General features: G+C 48.7%; 1 protein-coding gene and 1 long non-coding RNA gene across 3 annotated transcripts in view; one reads left to right on the forward strand and one right to left on the reverse strand.

The window, feature by feature from the left end:
• Positions 1-25,554, reverse strand: part of Pka-C1 (Protein kinase, cAMP-dependent, catalytic subunit 1) — a 443,650-nt gene that overhangs the window by 362,535 nt on the left and 55,561 nt on the right. The window contains exon 1 of one of the 2 annotated variants that reach the window (XM_055075499.2): positions 12,449-13,233. The exons of the other annotated variant lie outside the window; for it this stretch is intronic. The gene's annotated coding sequence lies outside the window, so the exon portion shown is untranslated. Of the gene's footprint in view, positions 1-12,448; positions 13,234-25,554 lie in introns of those variants that run through there. 2 annotated transcript variants of the gene reach the window in all.
• LOC140214080 (uncharacterized) lies at positions 7,659-9,570 on the forward strand. Its single transcript, XR_011890998.1, has 2 exons — positions 7,659-7,786; positions 9,420-9,570. It is a non-coding gene; the product is annotated as an uncharacterized lncRNA (long non-coding RNA).

Raw genomic sequence — 25,554 nt, forward strand, 5'->3', positions numbered from 1 at the left:
ACTAGATGATCATCCTCTGAGTGAATCAGACAGTACTAGAACACCGTCCCCACCGATCATAGACTCAGAAAGCAGTGAAGGCACTTTTGTGCTTTCTGAGAACGTCTGGTTTGTACGAGCGGCCTTGACTCCGTGCACATCTCTATACCCCTCTCTCCCTTCTCTCTATTCCCTTTCTCCCTTCCCCCGGCGTAGGGTAGCCAACCGGACTCTTGACTGGTTAACATTTCTGCCTTTCTTATATCCCGCTCTCTCTCTTGCCGTTGGAGATTTCGCCTTCGTCAGGAAGGCCTATCAACTTGCTCGAAGCAAGCACCCCTTTCGCACTATTCCAGCATAAGAAAAATTACGACGAGAGGTTCGGAAATAGACGAAGGAAACTTTTTTCCCAACAGCATTTTTCGTAAAACTTCACGCACCATTCGTAAAATGATCGCAAATTCGTAAAACTTGCGAGAAATTTGGGAGAGTTGACGGGTATGCTAACAGCCACGGTCGTTACGGCGGGCAGTGTCGTTCGAATTCGCCAAAACGCTCACCTATATTTCTGCCGATAGAGTAATCCAGGCAGACCTATGTCGGCAAAACCGTAGCCGAAGGTCCCTTCACGAAATCCAAAGCGACGTCCAGTTTACGCCCTGCACGCGCAGTGTCCGTCCTTCTTTAATTATGTGCCCGTAATGTCGCGCTATGCGCGCACCACGCCTTGGCCAGCTTCCTGCAAGGCTCACGAGAGAAAACCCAACGTGGTACATTGTATCACAAGTGCGCGAATCGTTTGCGCTCCGCCGTGGTGGAGGAAGTTCATTAACGCTTCGGTACTTCGCCATCGACTGGCAAATCATTAGAATTCGCCGTTATTTTCGACGCCGACCATCGTTGCTGCCGACCACGGAAAGGCGGCACAAAAAAAAAAAAAAAAAACGACACCACGAAGACGCGGCAATCACAGTGTCGTCGGTTTCGCTGTGGGCGGCAGAGGCGGTCGACTCCGGTGTGAATACGCGAGCTCGTCGCCCTAATAACTGCAACACTCGTCGTGACAAATCTTACTCGTGTGGTTTTCCCTGAAAGCCAGCTTGAGCAAGTCTTCTGTCAAAGCTCATCGCTCTAAGTCCGGAACGGCGAATAACTAGCAGACAGTCGGTGGGCCTATCTGTTCTTTCTGTACCATGGTTTGTACACATGGGGAATACGCGGACTCGCTATAGCAATCCTTATGGAAACGTATTGCATGTCACCAGTTCCAGTGTAACAGTGTGGTCCTTAAGTACGGTTGTTCTGCTTGTGTTCAATCAAAAGGAATGTTCTCTATAGAGAGTGCTAAAAACAGAACAAAACGGCGCTCTATGTGGATAGCTATGATTTTATTGTATACTTTCTGCTCACATTTCAGCTGGATTACTTCGATGGGCGCATTCATGTGCTCCTTAGTAGAAATTATCATCGCAGGCAGTGTCCGCGTATTGACACCTATATTGCTTTCTGGTTGAAGGTAAGCGTAGGATTCTTGCCCAATTTGCGCAAGTGTATGGAAGTGTTTAAAATAAAAATAATTTATTAAATATCTGCTTCACCTCACCAGAATAATTAGCCTCGCCAAATCTTGTTCATTTTTTGAAAATGTAGCAGTCCTCGTCGCTGAGCGCTGAATACTACTACTTTTCATTTAATGATTTATAGATACAGGGCAAATCAGAAGCGCCAAAGTTGCTCCGAGGGGTTCTTCCATTCGCTCAGTCGTAGAACAAAAACGACATTTGAAATATGTGTGGCCGAATGATGATCAATGCCTTTCCAGAAAGCTCAGTGGGTCGGCACATCTAATCCTGTTTCAAGCTTATAACTGCTCTGAAAGAAATTAATGAAAACTATAAATGATGAAACGAAATAAAGAACGGTGATGATTGAAAAACTCACAGCAACAAAACGCGGGGAGAAGTAAGCTTGAGAGTCCAGTCGTCTACCGGTCTAGGCCTCCGCAGAAAACTAAAGAGCAGTTTGAAGTTCAGAGACGCACAATTCCAGCAGTAAATAAGATTTTCATGCGAACCAGACGACCGCAACCGTAAAATAGACTCATAGACAAGAAAGCGCTTTCTCTATTTACTGCCTTGCCCTACAAAAGCACAGACGTGAAGACGACTTGATGGCTTTTGCATTCTCATTCGTAATGATGAGTGATTTCACAAGCACTGCTCGAAAAAGCAAGATACAAACAAAGGTTTGGAACGTGTTCCGTACTATCCACGGTGTTTCTGTGGCCACCACGACGAGGTAGGGCTGCACAGAAAAAAAAAAAAAGTTGCGGGTTCGATTACCGGTTGCATTCTGAAGGTTACGTTGTGGATCGCGTACGGATTTTTGGGTGCACGTGAAAGGACATGTCAAAAATTTGTTAGAAAACTGCTGCGTCTTTTTAATTTTCTTTTAAATATGAATTGGGCAAATTGGGAAGCAAGGCCACTTTACGGCCGGCTATCCCAAAATCTCATATACACTATTCATAAAATAAAAAGAAGAAAATTAGGAGAAAGGAAGATTTTGAAAAAAAGAACATATACTACACAAACTAACACAAGCATGCAAGTAGTGTCACCACGGGTATTCGGTACCGAAAGCACGATCTAGTAACGTGACCACCTCTAGTGCAGACAAGGCGAGGCACCAAAGAATGCCCAACAGTACTAACCAAGGGCACCAGCACCGTCTGTACAGTTAGTCATCGGGTACAGTCGCCACATCGTCCCGCACAGAGGATCCCGCACAACTCGCATCGAAGCGCCACACATCGGCCCACGAGCTGAGGCCGATGCCCGCAGTGTACTCTGGCTGGTTAACCTCCCTGCATTTCCCTTACGACTTCTATCTCTGTCTTAATAACAGTTTAATACCGAATTGTTTGTGTTCCTGGCTTCTACACTTCATGAACAGGTACTTTTGGCCGAATATTACTAGAGAAATTTGCAGAGAGCACATTTTATTTAGCGTTTAAAGACCACGCGAGCAGCTGACCGCAAACCGCAGCACCCGTAGACATTGACGTCAGCGTTACGCGTGCTTCGGCTCTATTATGTCCTAGAACAACCTAGCGGCTTCTACGCGCACCTCTGTGAAGTTCTGCGAGGAGTGCTGACGTCACCGATCGGGAAGCGCGTGCGCACGTATGACGACGGGACGGGACACCGCGCCTCTGTCGTGGGCCACACGCCGGCTCGCTTGCGGCTGGCTCTTCCGCGCGACTGAAGACGGACGGGGCGTCAGGGCGCCGTACAACCAGAGTCCTTTAAAACTTTACAAGTATCAAAGGACTCTCGTTTAACTCTGTACCTCGAAGCAAAGAAACAGCGTAAGGAAGACAAGGAGCCGACAACTGGCGAGAACTCGCGAGCGCTCAGCGCAGCGCCCGCAGCGCCCTCGGCAGTGCGCGCGCGGGGTCGACGACGTCGCAGCGCAGCCGCGCTCGTACGAAGCAGCGGCGAGGCCGGCGACGCGACAGCTGCGCACATCGGCGACGCCGCGCGAGCACAACTGGTTCGAGGTCGCGGGCTCCGTGTGCATTGCCGGCCGTAGAGCGCGAATGTCCGCGCAAGCTCTCGTAGGCCGTGACGGCTATTTCGGTAGGGAACCTTCACGCACACACGCGCGCGCGTCAGGTTTGTTGCTCTAGATCGTCGGCTTTCACAAGGGGTAGCGGTGGGGGTGTTAGCGTTCTCAGGCTTTGTTACATAGATACCTTTCACCATGTGATCCCAAGTAAATGTGGCGCATCAGAACTTTTGCGTAAGCTTGCTGGCCATACTTACCGGTATAACTATGATCGCACGAAAAAACGACGACAAAAAAAATTTTATGGAAGAATTATGCAAATCACCCAATGGTCCCCACATCCCGTTCTTCTCAAAGTCAAAGTCAAAGTGGAGTTTATTTACATCGTCGTCTTCATCCAAGAAAGTTCGTTAAAGCTGGCTCTGCCACATGTAATGGCAATGTTGGGAGAAGCCAAATGTCGCAAGCGTGCAGGGGAAACACAGTGCCTGCGGTTGAGTGAAATATTTTACAGTGAAATATTTTACGATTACCATTTTCGCTTAAGCTTCGCAACAAGAATTTTGCATTTATTGTATTTTCTTGCCCGCGGCGTATATAGCCGCTATAACTTGGCACAGAGTGTTAGAAAAAACAAACAAACAAAGAAGCGTACAACTATCGCAGGAAGAACAACAAGCTTCGTTGTTTGATATTTTGTTGCCGGAGGCCTGGATATTGAGCGATTTCGCAGCGGCGAAGGCGTACGCAGGACTGGCGTAACACGGCCCACTCAACTGCGAACCAGACGTACCCGTCAGGCGCCATAAAGAAAGAATTTAATGTGAAAGAATAAAATGTTCCGTTGCCACAAGGGTAGGCTAAGTACAACCTGGACGACGGCCAGCAACTTAGCGTCGCGCTAATCCCATGGCTTCTAAGCTTACGCGAGCGCATCGAGATCTCTTTCTTTCTTCTCCCACGCTAGGCTGAGTGGCGCGGGGCGAGACGCGAACACTGAATTTCGAATCGCGCGCCGCCGAGGATGCAGTCACTGTAAGAAGCTTGCACGTGAAACTGTGTCCGTCATTCGTTAAAGGAGAGCGTCCTATGGAATGAGCTTGCATAAGCCGTGTCATACACTTCGGTAAATGGCTCCTCGAGGAGTCGCTAAGATGCACGCGCAGGCAGGAGGGTTGCACAGGTGAGCACAGCAGAGCGACAACCACGGACGGACGATTGATGTATACTGCAAGCTTTCGGCGTGGCCTAGCCGCGCGACGTTAGCGGTGTAATCAGAGCTCAATGGCGCTGCATATGATGTAGTGACCAAAAGCGAGAAACAGCACTTAAGACGTGAATGCAATCTTGTCAAGGCATAAGCCTCAGTGTAGCCTTGCCAATTCACGTGACCAATGAGCTGTGTGCGTGTCCGTTAATGTGTGTTTTGATGTGTTAATCTACACGTGGACACTTTGCTCGCCCAGTGACATTACACGATAGGCGCAACGAAAAGAAGTCGCGTTCTGCTTTATAATACAGCGACGTAGCGCTTTGAGACGACATGCGTTGCCGCCAAATATTCTCCTTTTTTCCCCTCGCCTCGTTTGTCCCCTCTTCCTCTCCTTCTGCTGACCGACGCTGCTGAGTGACGTTCAGATGTCAGCCGCGCGCCAGACAGCGGCGGCCGTTCCTAACTCCCTCATTGCAACGTTGGCATTGCACCGAGACGACTACACCGCGCCAAATACACGTGTACGCGAGAAATACGTTCCACGCGTGATATAGCAGTTGGACCTTTTAAAGCTTCTGCCGCACATTATGGGCTGAAGCAGAAAACTCGCATTCCTGCCCCGATTTCTCTCCAGCAAGCAACACGGCCGCCATGACGGCACCGCATGGAGTGACCGGTGCGGCAGTGTTTCAGCAAATGCGAGTCCTCACTGGGCAGGAAGACAAAGAGATCCTGACTTTAATCGGAAGCACGAGATGTTTGCCTAGCTGGCGACCTGAGATGTTGTACACCGGGTATTGAGTAAAAAATACGACATGCACAGTGATGTACTGGCACCGTCGTTTTGACCGAACTAACGTATTCAATGGATGGATGGATACAACTTTCTTGTACGTCCGGCAAGGTTTAACGCGACCCGGGCTCAGGTCTCCGACGGGGACGTCAAGGCCCTGCCTCAACGCCGCCTCACGGGCTTGCTGGACTGCCCACGTCTGGATTCCGAGGTCTGAGCTGCGCAGAGCGGCGGCCCACCTCGACGACAGGGTCTCCGGAGTAACTGCCATCCCTCCTATAACTACATTGCCCTCCCACAGCATGTGTTTGAGTGCTGCTGGTCCTTCCTGGCACAATTTGCACGTGTCGTCCTGATGCTTATCTGGGAAGATACGTTTCAGACGGAATGGATTAGGGGAGGTGTTTGTCTGTTTTCATTTTTTCACGCAACATTGCCGACTAGAAATATATATATATATATATATATATATATATATATATATATATATATATATATATATATATATATATATATATATATATATACTGTCGAAAATTGCATCTGATCATTCCAATTGGGACGATGTCCTGCCTTTTGTGACGTACGTATATAATACCACCGTTCAGGCTACCACAGGCTTCTCACCATTTTTCCTTCTTTATGGACGTGAACCATCCGCTACCCTCGACACCGTATTACCATATCGTCCGGATGCCTCTGAATTCACCCCTCTTTCCGAAGTTGCTCGCCATGCTGAAGAGTGCCGCCAACTGGCTCGCTCGTTCACGTCGGATACCCAAGGAATCCACAAAGATCGCCACGACAACGATCAGCCCACACAGTCCTTCTCCGTGGACTCTCACGTCTGGCTCCGGCTGCCCTTCCAAGCTCCAGGCCTTAGCCCAAAGCTTGCACCGAAATATCAGGGTCCGTACCGGATCGTCGCGTGTACATCGTCTGTAAATTATGTGGTCGAACCGGTGACGCCATCTTCGGACAAACGCCGCCGTGGCAGCGAGACGGTTCACATCAGCCACCTGAAGCCGTACCACGACCCCCTTATCGTGTCATCACCTTAGATCGCCAGGATGGCTCCTCTTCGCCACGGGGGCAATTGTAGTGGCTAATATGAATGTGGCGCTGTGCGGACTGCCACCGCTGCAGCGCGAGACCCGAGCTCGGGTTGCTGATTCGAAGGGCTCGTAATCAAGAGCTACCTGCGATCCCTCGAACGAGCTGCAATAAACCCCATTTCACATGCAATTAAATTTCGCCCCAAAATCGTTATTACTTTCCGCACACAATCTGGAATGGACCCACGACCTAGTCCGAAGAAAAAAACGAGAGAATGAGGGGGAAAAAACGCCACAGCCCTCACGTTTAGGAGGGCACCTGATACCTGAACTTTCTCGAGAAACAGCGAGCGAGATATAGTTTGGAGGAGACCCGAATATATGGCCAGCAAGTTGGAAGGTAAAATGGCGCAGTGCGCTTGGCTCCGGGACAGCTTGGTCGAACATGCGGCCGGGACGATGGCGAACTGCACTGCAGGCCATCAGACGCATCCGTTATACAGCGAAGAGCTTGTGGCCCTTGGCGAGTGCGACGAGACATCTGTGCCCATCGAGAATGGGGACGAGAATCGAACCATTTGTAAGAACTGCAGCAACACACTCTGACCGGTTTCAACGCGCACACTCGGCACCATCTGGAGTGATTCTTGTAGCGTCGCGAAAGGAAATCATATTTATTGCGCGCTGAGCAACTGATTGCGCAGCGAAGTCATGCCAAGGACTAGGGTAATAACACCAGAGTACAGCGTCATTCAATAGGCGTGTTTCCGGCCCGAAACTACAATCGGATGTACGCGGACGAGAAGGCGAACGACGGAGGAGGCTCGCTTCGAGACCGATTCGCGCCACGCAAGGACGGCGCCAGCATCTGGCCGGGACACACACAGACGCGAACGAGGTTTTACCCGACCTTCGCCGAACGAAACAAAACCAGAACGCACGAGCGCGGCCCTTCTATTTCAGGATTCCGCAGTCTCTCCCGCGAGCACTTTGCGTATTCAAGCACGCACTTCACGCAGACAGGTCTCGTATATGGACGAGCGAGGAAGGCACGCGACAAACGCCACCCAAGCGTTGCAGCTGTGTTTTGCCAACGCGCAGAAAGGAACCGAGAGAACGGCTCTTTTATCTGGACGAGTATGTCAACAGGCTGAGCTTCTCGCGGGAGACGACACGGTATTTACGGCGTCGCACCACAGCGACAGCTGCTGTTTCTTGGTCGAGTTGCGACAGCTCTCGATAACCGCGAACGGTTGTCGACGAATGTTGACACACGCTTGCAGCGAAGCGGCAATCGTTTCATACTAATTATTCGGTCTAGCATATTATTTCGTTATAAGTGCTGTAACCGTATTAATGCCCCATTTTTAATGTATAACTACGTATCCACATGTTTATCATGTTGTGTTCCAAATAATTTCTATTCCTTAGCACTTATTCTCTCTTTAGAAATTGTACAGTCTTTGCTTGCGTTGTAATACATTATTACTCTTGTCTTTCGTTCTCGTAGACGTTTATACATTATCCTCTTTTACTCTGCTGTCATTGGTTTGTTGTCAGTAAGGCACCTACAGATACATTTTCAATCACTCATAGGAGCGCCCCCTGACATTTCTGTACCTCTGGGACCTCCTCATGTACTAATACTGAACTATATATATATATATATATATATATCAGGAAAGGGAAAGTGAGGAGCAGGCTGGCAACTGCCACCGGAAGGGGCACAACGCCTGCCTACTCTTCAGAAGAAAGGTGACAGAAACACAGAAATGGAAGATAGGAAGGAGGGGAGGAAGAGGAAAGAAAGAGCGAGAGGACAAATCTAAAAGAATAAAGCAGAACACACAGTACAGGTCACACACCGTAGGGGCGGTCACTGAAGGTCACGCTACTATAGAATGTTAAATAGAACAAATAGTGTCTGAGCTACAGACGTGAACCTAAGTTAGTTAATTCTAAAAAAGTAAGTAGAGCGCGATGACCCCGATCGCGTTGAGACGGACAACCACTGGGGTACAAACATTCGTCGAGTGTCATACACCGCAGGCCAAGGAGATGATAGTCTCTCACTAGCGACATGCGCTGCGCAATAAAAGCGGGCCACTCCAATATCAGGTGCTGAAGTGCCTTGCAGCCACCGCAAGACGTGCACGATGGACTGGGCACACGTCCTTGTCGGTATAAACGACGTTCGCACACGTTCACACAGCCAACCCTTAGCTTGAGTAGTAGTGCTCTAGAGCGACGAGACAAGCCTCGACCGCAAACACTGTGCAGGAACGCTTCATTTGCGACGCGCTGGTCTGCATGCTGCTTGAGTAGGTGGCGACGAATCAGCAGACGAGCATCATCAAGCTTGCACAGGAGGAGGAGGAGGAAAAAACTTTATTCTGGTCCTGTACAAGGTGTTGCCACCTGCCTAGCTAGTCCCATGTCGGGACCGGGAGGTCAAGCCTCCTAGCCCTATCACGGGCGTACTGGACAGCCAGGACTTGAGGGATATGATCTGAAGATCTGATCATTCCTAAAAACCGATTCCGGGAAATGCCAGGGCCGAGCGACCCACACTCCCAGAGCAGATGTTCAAGCGTGCATATCTCCTTTTTGCATGCTTTGCATAACATATTAATGTCTGTAATGTCATACCATTCCTTTATTTGTGCAGGTGAGTAATAAGACTGTGTTTGTAATTGCCTAAGTGTGACTGCTTGTGCTCTTGCCTATAGTGAGGGGGTGGAAACTCCCTCCTTTTCATGTAGTAATGTTTTGTAATTTCATTGTATGTAATGAGCGTATCTCTCTGTAGGTTCTCCAATCCAGCAGAATCAAAACCATATGTAAAAGCGGCCCGGTCTGTAAGGTCGCGGGCGACGCTGTTGGCCGATTCATTTGGATTGACAGGAATGTCCTCAAGTGAAACAAGGTGTGCTGGGAACCAATAAATGTAACGTGTAACATTTGTTTGCACTTCGTTAATTATTCTAGCAGCCTGTGGGGAAATCTTTCCCCTATTGAAAGCTCTTATAGCTGTTTTCGAGTCACTGTATATTTCTGTGAATCTATCGTCTGTTAGTGCCAATGCAATGGCAACTTTTTCAGCGACTTCAAGTTTGCTAGTGTAGACCGTGGCGCAGTTGGTGCATTTGCCCTGATGATCCACTACCACCGCCGCGAACTTAGTTCGATCCTTGCAGGCAGCCGAATCCACAAAGCAGGCTCCTCTGCCCCCTTTATCCATTTTCCTGATTAACGCCCTGGCTCGTGCAACTCTCCTGTTGATGTTATGTTTTGGGTGCATATTCCTGGGTAGCGGTGCGACAATTATGTTCTCTGCGAAATCTTGATGAACTTTAGTGTAATTTGCTGGATTCGTAATGGGGTTGATCATGATCTTGTCCAGGATTGATCTTCCCGTGCTGGTTGTAGATAATCTCGCTATTTGTGATGTTTCTTGGGCCTCCGCGATCTCCATGGTCGTGTTGTGTATTCCTAATTTTTCAGTGCTGGTTCGAATTGGGAGCCCCAATGCGCTTTTAACAACCTTCTTGATCGCTGCGTCAAGCTTCTTGAGTTGAACCTGCGTCCAGTTGTACATGGCAGCGGCGTATGAGATATGACAGAGTACGAAAGAGTTGATTAACCTGATGAGGTTATCTTCTTTCATGCCCTTGTGTCTTCCTGCCAGGCGTCTGATCATCCTGTACGCGTTATCCGTTTTAAGGGTGATTTTCTTGACTTCCGTATGGTTTCCACCGTTGGCATCAATGAAAAAGCCTAGTACCCTGATCACGTTGACTCTGGGTATATTGACACCATTTTCTGTATGTAGGTATACATTGGTTTCCGATAGAGGTTTCCAGCCCTTAGGCCGGCCCCCTTTTTCCCGTCTATAAAGTAGCAACTCCGATTTATGTGGGGAGCACCTGAGTCCAGTAGGTCTCAGGTATTCCTCCACCGTCTTGATCGCTTCAGTCAGTGCGTCCTGTATCTGCCCTTCACTGCCACCAGCACACCATACAGTGAGATCATCAGCATATATGGTATGGTCAATGCCCTTAATGTTGCGCAGCTTTCTTGACAGACCTATCATGCACAGGTTGAAAAGGACGGGAGAGATCACCGATCCTTGGGGGGTTCCTCGATCTCCGAGCTGAAACACACACACAGCTTGCACACACACACACACACACACACACACACACACACACACACACACACACACACACACACACACACACACACACGCACACACACACACACACACACACACACATACACACAGCTTGCACAAAATTACAGGGCAGACAGAGTTGTTACGAGCGCAAGATGAAGCCAGCCGATCTTCATTTCCGGCGATTCCTACGTGTGAAGGCATCCACTGAGCACAGAGAGATACCCAACGTGATGAAATCTTGCTCGCAGAGTCAGTAATGCCGCGCACAACTGGGCAATCAATATGACTGCGTTGTAACTTGCTAAGGGAAGCGCGGGAGTCCCTAATGATGGCAATCTTCGAGGCGGTTAACTCCTCTATTTCAGTGCAACAATAATCGCTGCTAGCTCCGCAGTTGTTGACGACGCTGGAAGGCGTACTTGAAAGACACGTCATATGGAATATGAATACAAATACAAAAAAATAAGAAGGACATCAGATCACAAGTAATTCGCCATTTAGATTACGTTTGTCGACGCGAGAACGCGCACGACAGGCAGGCGACAGACGTAACATTCATTCACAAATGCGCGCTTACGCTAAAACTGTTCGTGAGATCATACGTTCTAGTCAATCGTGACGTCGGACATACCAACAGAGGCCGCTAACCAATGGCAAAGAGCGCTTACGAACAAAAGACCCTGTAAATTCCGGCCCTGATTTTCAATTTCTCTTTACCTGTAATCAAATTTATTTATTGCTTTGCTTACAGGATAGCGGCAAGCGCTGAAAGCCTTCCAAATACTAATTTAATTCATTAATGAAGTACAACAATAAAAATGTCTCAGTTGTCTCACTTCTGTCCCGTATGATGTTTTGGGTATGGAATGCTACAAATGTTTTTGGTTGCATCATGGATGAATGGATGGATGGATGGAGCGATGGATGGACCGATGGATGGATGCTATGAGCGCCTCCTTTGGAATGTGGTGGTGGGTTGCGCCACCAAGCTCTTGTATTATATTGCCTAATATCCTACATATAGTAAAAAAGACAAAAAAAAAAAGAAAAAGGAAAAAGAACCCACGACAAATTCCCATAATCAGCCTTTCTGAACCCCTATTGGGAACATGGTTTTTGTACGCCTCCGTTGTTTGTCGTTTCCCTACATTTCTTCCACCAATCTTCCAATCGCCTCTTACTAATCTCTATTGCGGTCATGTTTACTTTCCCCCTGCTCTCGCATAGTTTTTCGGATAGCTCATGCATAGAGACTATATACAAACTAAGGGTTTGGAAGAATATAGTATAAAATTACATCTAAAACACTATAACAGACTTGTTAACGACAGATCTCTACAGACATACTGTACACTTTATATAGTCCAAGGACAAGTGCACAATAATGCAAAACTGCATACATGAAGTTTATAAACACTCTATAGCCTTTCAGCTGCAGCATGTTTACGCACGCAGTAAACTAACAACTTTCCTGACAGAGAGAGAGAGGTCAACCAGACAAGTGTCCAGTTTGCACAACAACTCTGAAGTTCTGACGCACGTAAATGACATGACCACGAGTATCAGTGGCACGATTTATTCGTCCGTAAAAAACGAACGAGCGACACGCAATGACCGAACAAGACTTTCGAAGAGGAGCGCAGGCAAAGCTAGAAACCTACCTGTTCGTGGCGCGCACAGCGGCGCGTCCACTCGTTCACAGACGTAGCATCAACGCCTCCACGGACCCGGGAAGGAATTGCAGGCACACAGAAAGTACGATACGGACAGGTTCGCTACAGGGCACGGCGGGAACCACTGTCCGGAAACTGCCTGCGTCCAAAAACGCCTGCAAGCAGTCGAGCTCGGCATCACTCACCCGCGAACAGGCCGATCTCTCCACACTTCTACGCAGTACAGTGGACGCTGCGCTCAAACAGGAACACGGATGCGTCGAAACGAGTCATAACGTCACTTTCGCCTCAGAAACTTTATCCAGCGCAGTCTCACGTGCTCCTTGTTGCCAGACGTCAAGAAACGATCGCATCAATTGTGGCGTGCAATAGGTTCAACTTCGTTACGTCAATAGAAAGCTTATCGTCAACGACGAGCGAAGACTACGACGAGTTAGAGCAGGAACGAAGTCAGGAACTACTACATTTCGAGCAGCAGTGCTTCACGCCTGTTTATGCGCTTGCAGTGGAACGTATTAGCTCCCAGGCTCGACAGTGCTGCACCCAACTACAAGATATGAAGCGCTGTATCCGCCATTACAACCAGGCGAGGCAGCGAGGCCATGGTGAGGCGCCCATAGCGGGAGTATTTCTCGCCGCGCAGTGGTTCGGTTCTGTGTGCCGTTCTTTCGATTCTAGTGGCAGCGCTGACGGGAAGTTGATGGCGCCGAGTCTCGAAATCTCCGGCGCGAGAGGGCGACTGCGATAGCGGTCGTGAAACAGCAAACGCACCTTTAGTGCCGTTCTGCGCGCCGATACGGAGGACCGCTATTTGCTTGGTGGGGCCTCGCAGGAAGTCGCCCATCTGCGTCGTCTGCGGCGGCACCTCGTGCGCTCTTCGGCGCGCGCTCACGCGCACGTCGTCGCTGGAGATACGAGAGCAAAACCGAGAAGAAGAAACAGCTTTCTATCGGGCCACTTTGGCTTCTGTAATGGAATCGGCCGTTCGAAGTGCAATCGATCACTGACCGCCTCTCGCACGTCACACAGCCAAAGCCTCACCACTCTCGGATCAACACAAGAAAAAGCGTGCAGCGGTACCTTGATGTTTTTTACATCTCTCTCTTTTCTTTCGGAGAAGAATGTCTAGGCATCAGCAGCGTAGTCACAAGCTAAACGTTTCCACACCCAGTTAAATGTTGCAAAATTATCCACCATGATGACGACAACAGATGTTTGCCAAAAAGCACTTCCTGGTTTTGTTTTCTTTTTATGTACATTAAGGCGCGAGTTTTGCGGGCAGGTATACGGCTGATCACTCGATGGCGTAGATAAATGACGCATCTGAGAGGAGCAGTGGAGTGTAAATAAGCCATGCGTAGTCACGTGCATGGTGGACATCCCAATGCGAGGTTGGAGAGCGGGCGTGGCCATTGTGAACATGCAAGTTGGGGTCCCGGTAAATGGCGTTGTACACTGTGGCAGGTGAAGAAAGCAGGGCTTCCTAATTAACGTTTTTTTTTTTTTATTGATATGGTCTAAGGAAATGTTGACGCACAATTAAGGCACCGGCTACTCCTTAGCTCTTGAGTGGGTATAGCTTACAACATACAGGGTTCAAGATTACATATCAAACAACCTAGTGATGGTTAATTGGCCGCACAACCAAGCGTTGACCGAGTCGGTGCTTGTCGATGTGGGAAACGTGAAGCACGAACTCCTTGAAACGATCTGCGAATGGCACCATTGCACTAAGTCGTGCTGGTTATTCCGGAAATAAATTTTAACGAAGCCGTCAGTATCATGCATAATTCCATTATGAGATTTGTAGGCTTTAGATATATACTACTAAAACCCGAAATTATTAGAAAACGTTTTATGTGAGGATTTAATTTTTTACTACTGATAACACAGGGTGGCTTACTGGCATTATATTGCGCGTTTTGTAAGTCGGCGCGTGATGTCAACCAGCCGACCGACCGATCGACGAATACGAAAGCGTGAGCGAGCGAGGCACGGAAAGCCTTGCTTTAAAATCTACGCACCCTCCAGCTGCAGGGGTGGTTGTATCAAGGAAGACCAGCTGACACTGCGAATCACGCCTACGCAGCTAACTCAATGAGTTATTCACTTCTAAATGTGAGCAAGTCTTAGTAGCTTACGATTTATGAAAAAGGGCACTAATGAGGAGTACTAAATTAAGCTGAGTTCGGCGATCGAGAGAGAGAGAGAGAAAACAAGGGTAGGAAAGGCAGGGAGGTCAACCAGAAAAGCATCCGGTTTGCTACCCTACACTGGGGGGGAAAGGGGAATAGAAAGAGGAAGAAAGGGAGAGAGGAAGCACTGAGTACGTGTGGGAGCGACACCATACACAAGGACACTATAAACGGTCTGTTAAGCCCGTGCACTTCAAGTACCGCACTAGTGCACGAATCGCTTTTCGAGCCAGTGACGGGTGTGGCCACGGTCCGAGTATCTTTGACTCGGTGAAAGATCTCGAGTCCAGTCTGCGTAAAGTTGCCCGCAGAGAGAGGCGTTGGACATCGTAGCGAGGGCAGGTACACAATAGGTGCTCGATGGTCTCCTCGCACCCACAGGAGTCGCACATCGGGCTCTCGGCCATTCCCATACGGTAGGAGTATGCGTTCGTGAACGCCACTCCCAGCCACAAGCGACACAACAAGGTTGCTTCGCCGCGGGGAAGGCTAGATGGAAGTTGTAGCCGTAGCGTGGGGTCCAGTTTACGTAATCTGCAATTGAAGCCACTTGAAATCCAGAGATCTTGGGACTTCTTACGCGCAAGTTGGCGAAGTTCTCTGGCAGCGTCCGACCTCGCCAAAGGTGTTGGACGCGTCTTGGTAGCTTCGTGGGCACACCGGGCAGCCTTGTCAGCTAGGTCGTTGCCGACGCTGCCACAGTGAGCAGGAATCCACTGAAATATAATGTGGTGTCCACTTTCCAGAGTATGGTGGTGCAGTTCCCTGATTTCAGATGTCATTTGCTCGTAAGTTCTGTGAAGTAATGCGGACTTGATGCTGTGAAGGGCTGCCTTAGAGTCACAAAATACGACCCATTTCTCTGTAGGCTCTTCGGTGATGTACATCATAGCGGCATGGAGAGCTGCAAGTTCTGCCGATGTAGATGTAGTCGAGTGCGACAATTTGAATTTAACTGTAACGTTCTTGGCTGGAACGACGAATGCGGCAGTTGAGCTGGTAGGTGAGGTGGAACCATCGGTATATATATTTATGCGGTCATGATACGTCTGGTGCAGTAATATGAGCGTAAGTTGCTTCAGAGCCGGCGATGGATGATAGGACTTTTATGTAATTCCAGGAATAGCAAAATTCACTTGAGGCTATCGCAGGCACCACAGGGGAGAGGAAGGCTTCGCCGCCGGTGTAAATGATGCCGGTATGTACTCATGATGAGCGCTAATAACTCGTGAAAAGGTCGCTTGAGGTCTCTCGGCTGGTAGGGAGGCCAAATGATGGTCGGGGATCCTTGACAGATGGCGAATGTGCGCTCTGAGAGAGTCGACAGCTACATGTGTCTGGATTGTATGGTCTCCTGCGATGGCGATTGTCGCTGCTGTTGAGGTGCACCTAGGCAGCCCTAAACACGTGCGTAGGGCTTGACCTTGTGTGCTCTCCAAGGCGCGAAATTTCGTCTTGCATGCATTTGACAATACTGGTAGGCTGTAACGAAGGAGTCCGAGAAACAAAGCCCTGTACAGCTGCAACATAGAATGGACTGGTGTACCCCAGTTTTTCCCGCATAGAAATTGGAAGACCTGAGCAATGGCGACTAGCTTCTTCTTCAGATAGACGCAGTGAGGGCTCCACGAGAGGTTGCGGTCAATGATGACGCCCAGAAAGCGATGCGTCTTAACATAGAGTACAGCTTGACCATTGATGGTAACAGGATACGATGACATTTGTTTCCGCGTAAAACCAAGTAATGCGCACTTTTCAGTAGACACACTGAGGCCTTGCTCTCGGCGATCGAACTACTACACACACTAGGCATGTCAGCCCTATACCGCGAGCCGAGGCTTTGTAAGTGTGTCTACTTTTCAGTAGACACACTGAGGCCTTGCTCTCGGCGATCGAACTACTACACACACTAGGCATGTCAGCCCTATACTGCGAGCCGAGGCTTTGTAAACCAGAAATGTCGTGAACAAGACAAACTGGAGGCGACGCCGCACTAATGGAAATTCTCGTGACGCCGTAGATTTTCGAAAGTGTCTGTTAGGTGGCTACTTAATTATTCATTCATTGAAAAGGGTTACACGATAGATGGAAACTCCCTGGAAAGTCTTGTGCCCTTTTATTTCGCCAAAACAAGTGAAATACGCAGCAATGTCCGACTTGACGGACGCCACAGTATGGGGAAAACATAAACAGGGAAGTCAGACTCATTTGCTCCGTAAAAGCGGCAACACTTTGCAGTCTGAAAAATACCGACTGAGGTTCAGAAGGACAGTGCACCAGTGAAGACAACCTAGTGTATCTGTATAGTGTCCCCTTCAGCCATCAGACCAGCCCGTTTTCCAGAGCTCGCAGGCTTTATAATAAAGCATATGCGTCCGTTCTCGTGACATGATTAGTGCCCTGTGAATACTACTGCTACCCAAACGATGACTCAATGGTTTGACGTCCCAAAGCAACACTGGGGCTATGACGGAAGCCATATTGGAGAAATCCGGATTGATTCTGCCACGTGGGTATTTTTAAATGCGTATCTGAGTACACGAGCGCTCTTCAATTTCGCCTCCACTGAAATGCGGGCGCGGTCACCGAACCTGCGACCTTGGTGCTTAGCAGCACAACGCCACTGGGCCACCGCGGCGGGCGATAGCTGCGCAGACGGCATCCTCGCGAGTCGTGTAGTATTCCACCCCGTTTCTTTCCCAGGTCAATTGTAACGCCACTATCTCGCGTTATTCATGCGCATAGTGTCGACTATGCGAGCGCGAGTGGAAGATATGTTTGCCAAAATTTGTGTGCAGAACCAGTGCACACTGGTTCTGCAAGGCATCCCTACCATGCCGTCTGCTCGATATTATGCCCTTCTCGTCGTCCACCGTTCACAGCCGGTTGAGCCCACAGTGACAAAGCGGGCGGAGCGTCGCTCTGACCACTGCGAAGCGCGGAAAGGAATAGCATCAGAAAATGCATCGCTACAATATCGCGGCCTCGTATACGTGCAAGTACTTTGGTTTGATTGTAACGTAAAGTTCTGTTAACAACTTTTTTTATTACATTATTATTTTAATTTTTTTTAGTAAATGGGAGACGTTGGGCCCTATAACGTAAAACTATTCCAACATGTTTTTATTCCATTCTCCTGACGTCAAATTTGCGTAACCGCCGACGCAAGCATCGGGCAGTCACCTCCAGGGCTGTCTGAACAGACCATTGAAACGCTCTCCTCGTTCATAGGAGGTCACTTTTGTTTGCTTGAAAAACGAATAACATTGCCTACAATGAGCGGCTTGTCTTATCTAATTGGCTGACAAGAGGCGAGGAGCACGCTCAAGTGGAGAGGGATCTTATGGGGCCGAGCCACTGCACTCAAAATCGATAACCGGATCACGAGGGTGGTGCCGGCGACTGTGATTGGTCCGCTTTTCTCTACTTAGCTTGTGGTGGCTGGTCGAAAATCGCGGCGGCATGCAACGGAAGTTTAAGAATGACGCTGAACTGGATCCTCAGCAAAGAAGAGTTGGCAGAACGAGGTCGTAAACCTGCTGAAAGTGCTCGAAAACGTTACACGGCCACGCAAAAAAGCTTTATTATACGCAAATAAACCCATGCTCTCCGGCAGGTGCGAGTCGCCAGTGCCTAAGTGATCGGCGCAGCCATCTTTTATTCCTTTCGGAACGGGGCAGCCTGCGGCTATTCAGAAAAAAATTCAGTTTTGTTCGGCATATTAATGCATCTTTAACGCGTACACGTCACTTTGATGCGGTGAGTTTTTGCAGTTTTGTGACGTCGCGTGACAGGCAGGTGAAGTGGGTGCAGCCCGAAAACTTGTGACCAATAGCCGAGGGCTAATGGCGAAATGGGGTCGAATCAGAAATAACTATTTTTCTTTTGTTCGGCCAAATCATGCATAATCAGTGTGTACACGTCATAGCAGATGGGGAGCTGCCACGTTTTTCGTGACGTCGCGTGAAAGACAGGTGAAGTGGGGGTGGTCCAAAAACGTTTGTGACCAATCGCGGCGGGCTGATTACAGAATTGGAATAGAAAAGTTTGGAATAGTTTTACGTTATAGCGCCCGTTCTTGCTTATTGTCTTCTTCCTGCGTTTTCTCCCTCTTTTCTTTTTTTCTTTGCTTGTGCAGAGCCTAGTTTTTTTAGTATGATTTTACAGCCTGAACAAGAGCCACACTTCTTCATGTATTTATAGCACTATTACAACAACCGCGTATTCTCGCTAGGTATACCGTACTTCTTCATACACTCCGTCCATGACGGCACTACACCTGCGCTTTTTTCAGCGCAAACTAGAAGAGGGGCGTTGACGCCGCTATCACCTGCAATGCAATGTAGCTCTTAAAGTGTGTAGAAAGGCACGCACGTAAAGTTCACCTGTCACAATACGACACCTTCACACGCTGGGTTGTTTTGCTTGACGAAGTTTGTCTAATGTGGCGTGGGCAGCTTCAGCATTTCTTAACCTGTTAAGTCAAAACTTGTGAGTTACGACTGCCAGATAATTGTTTATTTTAGCTATTTTCATGCGTCTACGCTGACCGACGGACTTGGCGTCCGACTATGGGACCAGGGGAGGGACCTCCCCCCCCCCCCCCCCCGGAATGCAATATCTTCGGCATCGGTCTACGTATGGGGTGTTGTTAATGCCTGCTTCACCTCCACCGCGGGTCGGCCTGGCATTGCACTACCTTCGGGATGGATCCACGTATGGCGAGCGCTTAACGCCTGCTTCACCTCTGGCGCGGGTGGGCCCGGTATTGCAGTATCTTCTTGATCGGCCTACGTATGGGGAGTTCTTAATGCCTGCTTCACCTCCGCCGGGGGTCGGCCCGGTGTTTCAGTATGTTCGGGCCGACCCGCAGCGGATGTGAAAAACTTTGCTTTTTGTTTAAAAGCTTTGACTGTCAGCTTTCGCTGCCATTCCATCTTCACAGAGTAGAATAGTTGTCAATTTTTTCACGCTGAGCACGAGGTCGCGGGATCGAATCCCGGCCACGGCGGCCGCATTTCGATGGGGGCGAAATGCGAAAACACCCGTGTACTTAGATTTAGGTGCACGTTAAAGAACCCCGGGTGGTCGAAATTTCCGGAGTCCTCCACTACGGCGTGCCTCATAATCAGAAAGTGGTTTTGGCACGTAAAACCCCATAATTAAATTATTAATTAATTTTTTCACTCCTTCTGGATGGCGGTAGTTATCGGCATCTTCTGGGGTGTGGAGGCCTGTTTTCTCATCGATTTGGTGCCCGCGCGATTAACTCAAGATCAATTCAGCTGTCACCATCTATTGCAGCAGGCAGGGTGTAGTTTATTGTTTTAATTATAGTATTTTATTTATAATGCCCAACAAAATTTTTATTTCACCATCTATTCAACGATCACGCGCGACGCTGTTGCTTCGTTAGTTCAACCTTCTTTGTTTAGACTGACCCAGGGGCCAGGAAAGGGTTTCGGTTCATAGTCAGCTGGTCTGTATGCTCGTGGAACGAGTTGTGGCCGGAGAAAACGAGAACTGCGTTTAACTTTTCCTTTTGCTTCATTATTTCCTCGAGTGACGGCTCACCGCGACGCTGGCAGATCCTCGGAACCATATATCCGCGATATGCGTTAGATAAGGTGGAAAATAAAATGTTGCGAAACAGCGTCCAACTTCAGACATTGCAATAACCGTTCAACCCATAAGCAATATGACTGTCACCCGTTACCTCGTATGGTTTTTTCCTAATTGTACAGCACATTTCGAGCAGAATTGGCAACTGGAAACACGACTCGCAAGGAGATGAGAAATTAAGCAAAGGTGACAGCCAAATAGGGAGGAAAAGCGAAAACTGTTTGTAAAAATATTTATTAATCAACATCTTTTTATTTAAAAAGGAAGCAGAGAAAATGCCGCCGGATGTGGAGAATAATTCCGTGTGTTTTTAATGACGCTTCTACAGTTATCAATCGAGCCGCTTGACGTAGCCACTTCCCTGTTGTGCTGATGGGGGTGTTTTTCCAACCTTCCGTGGTGGGCGCAGCACGTCTAGAACCGCAGCGTCCTGCTCTCTACGCGGTTTTACGGGAATGGTGACCACGCATCGTTACGTAACTTCCCATATAACAACACGAGGCGGTTTTGGCACTTGGTAGAGCAGTAAACGAGGGATCCAAAAGAACTGTGATTGCTGCAAAAATAATCATTTCTTCGTAATTTTTCCAGAGCTAATTGAAAAAACGCTATTAGAAATCTTTATTTTGCACCTTCGCTTGTTAACTTGTTCTTGGCAAGGTTCTTCCTGCCCATTTTTCATGCCCGAGTCCATTTGATGTGTTTCGCTGTTTGCCAAGTAAAGAAGAGGTGTATCTCACAGGCGTACCTGTGAGATACACGTTATTTCAATTCTCTTTTGCGGGCTTACTGGCATTTATGGCGAATGGTGGGATTATTCACATTTGTACTAGTAAAAGTACCCTCCCTCTCATTTGCATAGAAAAGTTACCTTGGGTTGCCCCCCCCCCCCCTCCCCCGAAAAAGAATCCTGCGTACGTGCCTTGGACCAGTACTCTACACCCAAAGTTTTCGCAGGCCTCCAAAGAATGTATGTTCTGTTCAGGGGTGCGATTTCTACACCCGTACAGCTGACTTTCTGCTGTTTCGGTTTCCACGCTGAAAGATCAAAACGCCGGTCAAGTCAAATGGCGGGCCATTTAAAAAATAGAGCTCTAATGGCAGGCCATCAAAACAAATTTCGCGCCTTTGAGAATAAAATGACGTCACTTCTGTTTTTAACGGCTATGGCGTCACATGATTCCTTCTTGCGCCAGAAGTTTTGTTCCCTCGTCACACAGATGGCTCTATAAGCCCCACGAGCCACCGATGAACCGTCACCTTCAGAACATATGGGTTTTTATGGAAGCTGCGAGACCAGGGGCGGCTTGCACGAATATTTAATAACGAAAACAATAACGAATTTAAGAACGCGTTCTTAAATGTTCCATAGACAACGCCTGGTCCGCACAAGAACGCGTTCTTAAATTCGTTATTATATTCGCTATTAAACGTTCGCGCAAGCCGCCCCTTGCCCCGACTTGGGGACACGCGCGCAGAGAGTCACTGCGCGGGTGCTGCACGGCTGCGCGACCGGCGCGGCCCATCCGTCATCACGTCGCCGCTGACACCGAGTCCTTCGCGCTCGTCAACGGGGAACACTGTGTGCAATCAGCCACAATGGACCCCCTCTTCTTTTGTCTTTTCTCTTTCCCTCCTCAGCGACAATGTCCACAGACGGCGCCACAACGCGGAGGAGTCGCGAATACGCCTACGCACGCGGCAAACTGCTGGCACAGAAACAGTAGGCCCGGAAGACGTGCAAACTTCCGGATCTTGTTAACATCTCGCGTAAGCCGATGCATACGCGCGGGCAATAGTGAGATCACGCACGGCTTTGCAAGTTTGTAGAGATGACCGGCTTCTCTCACGTACGAAGGCGAAGTGCGCAATCACAACGTCACGCGGAAAACTCGTCGCTTTATTCCTGCTTTCATTGCTTCCAGTGTCAGCACTACATCGCCTGTATGTCGTCACTTCGAACGAAGTATTGCGTGCTTGAATAAACACGAGGTTGTTGCGCATGCGCTGCTGTACCTGTTGCACGTGCGCCTTACGCCGTCTTTTGTGAAGTCTCGGTTCCAGCGTGCGCAGAGTCTCGCCACTAACATAGCCGGAGCCATTGAAGCATTGTACTAGGAGTCCCACCCTCTAAGCATGTATGACCAGAATAATGTGCTCTCTCTCTCACACACGCGCGCGCACACACACACACACACACACACACACACACACACACACTTACAGAAACCCGCCACACAGCCTAGCGCTACACACCGCGGTCAACTGCGAACCTTTATTTCTTTTTCTTTCTTTTTTACGCACAAGCGTAACTGGCCAGCTCGTGAAATCGACGGTGTTTCTCTGAAACCGCGAAGCAAGTGAACGAGGCAGGCGCCTGGGCCTCGGTGCTGGCTCCGGTTTGTCTGCAAATTTCGTCTGTTCGTTTATTTGCACTACGGGCATCGACAACGCAGAAATTTGAGGATAAAAATCACTATAAGCGTCATTCATACTCTTTAATCAAACACTTCGAACACAAAGTCTGATACGCATATGCCTGAAATTGCGCTAATGAAATGTTTCCTATTAACGGATAACAAAACAAAATATGAAGAACCAGTACCGTTTACTATTCGATACGTTGAACACGCATTGGGAGACGGTTATTTGCGGCACTTTATTGCACTCTGTGATGCGGTTGCTCCCCTTTACCACCGTGCCTTCTTATCCGTAGGCGGAAGCCAACCGGTACTTCGAGCGTCACTTCCTGAAGCAACGCGTTCGGAACCCCGTGCAGCGTCTCCCACCGCCTCTGATCGCAGACGCTGCGAGCGGAGGCGCAGCGTCTCAACGACTGCGTCTCAAAGCGCTAGCTGTCACGAGGGAAGAATGCGAGAACGCTCCCCTTATTACCGTGCCACCATGCAGTACTGTACAGTACCCTGCCATCGGGACCACCATACGGTTCCACGGCGTAGTCGCCTGGGTTTTATCTTGAAAGCGATCTGCTTCGGGGGCACAGTCTAGCCGGGCCGACAGCTCGTAGCTTTGCGTGCGCTGTGTTCCAACCGTTCAGTTTGCGTTGAAGCGATAGACAGCACGAAAGTCGATTCGCTCGCTGCTGCTGCCGCGATTCCTCACGCCAGCGTTTTGACAGCGATTGTCCGCGGTGATCGAGAGTGAAGTGTTCATGTTTTTTTTTTTTAAATTACGGGGGTTTTACGTGCCAAAACCACTTTCTGATTATGAGGCACGCCGTAGTGGAGGACTCCGGAAATTTCGACCACCTGGGGTTGTTTAACGTGCACCCAAATCTAAGTACACTGGTGTTTTCGCATTTCGCCCCAACCGAAATACGGCCGCCGTGGCCGGGATTCAATCCCGCGACCTCGTGCTCAGCAGGAGGAGACAAACGGGAGGAAAGACAGGGAGGTTAGCCAGTGTAAGTACCGGCTGGCTACCCTGTGCTGGGGAAAGGGGTAAAGGGAATGAAAGGAGAAAGAAGAAGAGGGAAAAAGAAGTGGAAACCAGAAAAATCACACAGTAACGCGATACTACGCGTTGCCTAACACCATAGCCACTGAGCAACCACGGCGGGTGGCGTTCATGTTTGCCTGTGCGCGTTGACACCATGTCAGGTAATTTAGATAGTAAGCGAATGTTTACAACGGGGACTTCTGCTCCGACGGCTGTTGCGTATGGCGCGAGCGCGAGAGCCCTGTGTTGAATACCATCTGCGATGCGGACAGTGTAGGCGTGTAGGCGCAATGAGCACCGAGGATTATAGCACCTATATATATATATACGTTTACGCGTCACCCGCGTTCACGAAGTGAAACGTCACTGTAACTTTCTTTCTTTTTGCATTACTCACGTCACCTATGAGACATTGCATGAGTGGTCTACAATTTTGGAGAACTGCGTCGGCGAACACGCTATGCTCTTGGCAGTGGTCGGTGATATCACCCGCGTGCGCCTGTTTGAACGGTCTTTTGTTTTAAGAATGACGTCGTGAAGCACTCCGGGGCATTATGCAAAAGTTTTATGAAGATCTTGTGTGTGCGTGTCTGGGCGATAGTTCTTGTTGTTTAAGTAAGCCACCTTCCATCGCAGCATAACGCATAGAAAAAGAAACTACGATACTGCGAGCTGGAAATGCTATGGATGAGAAACAAGACAGCGGTACTTACTCGAACGGCACCGCAGTCGATTTCACCTTCACATTGCTTCTTAACTGACCATAAAATAACTGCGCAACACGATGATTTTGTTGTTTAGTACAGATTATCCACGAAAATCAACACAAGCGATACAACGTATTATTACACACCTGTCAATTATTTGGCGTAGGACTCTATGTATAACGTTAATTATTCGCCTCAACAGGGTTTTAAACGGCGCTATAGCTGATGTGCCATGTTTGATTTGGTTTGATCTACTTAATTCTAGTGGATGCCCACAGCGTTGCGGTGTTGCCGACAGGTCATTTCTTTTTTTTTTTTTTTGCGCTACGGGAGGAGAATAATGCAAAAAAGAAAAAGAGAGATTGTCCAAGTAATAGTACAACGGCCAAGCAAAATAGCAATGACAAAGCTAGCCATGAATAATACAACTTCAAAATCACACAAGAACACACGAAAACTTTCGTGTTACCCGCCAAGGTGTCGTAGTAACTTTGGCGTTGCGCTGATACAACCGAGATCACCGGATCGAATCCCGGCCGCGGCGGCCGCATTTCGATGGGGGCGAAATGCAAGAACGCCCGCGTATCGCGCATTGGATGCACGTCAAAGAACCCCAGGTTGTACAAACAAAATCCGTAGTCCCCCACTACGGCATGCCTCATAATAAAAAAAATTAAATCGTAAAATCCAAGAATGTAAACTTCTTAAATGTAGCTATTATGTGAAGTCAAAGTAAAGGATAACTGTTCAGAAACATAATCATACGCATGCAGTCGTGACAATGGGCACTGTAAACGAACGTCAGGATAAAATGTTTGCAGAGAGTAGTTTTACCAGATGATATATTCGAAAACGTAAGGTCAAGGTAACCTCGCACAACTTGACGTAGCGAATATCATGTCACGATCAACCCGTCTTGCCCGCAATGACACGACCCAAATCTCCCGATATCCGTTCACCACAATGAAACCAGCGTCGCGGCCAATGCACCTGCCGTAGACAATGGACACAAATGCATGCTGCCCTCTTTCAACTGAGCTGCTGCAGGAAAGTGACACTCGGTACCAAACAACTGATGCAAACTCTAGCCGTGAACGAACGAGCCCAGAAA

Source organism: Dermacentor andersoni, chromosome 11, assembly GCF_023375885.2.
Source record: "Dermacentor andersoni chromosome 11, qqDerAnde1_hic_scaffold, whole genome shotgun sequence".
In the NCBI taxonomy this organism is placed as follows: Eukaryota; Metazoa; Arthropoda; class Arachnida; order Ixodida; family Ixodidae; genus Dermacentor; species Dermacentor andersoni.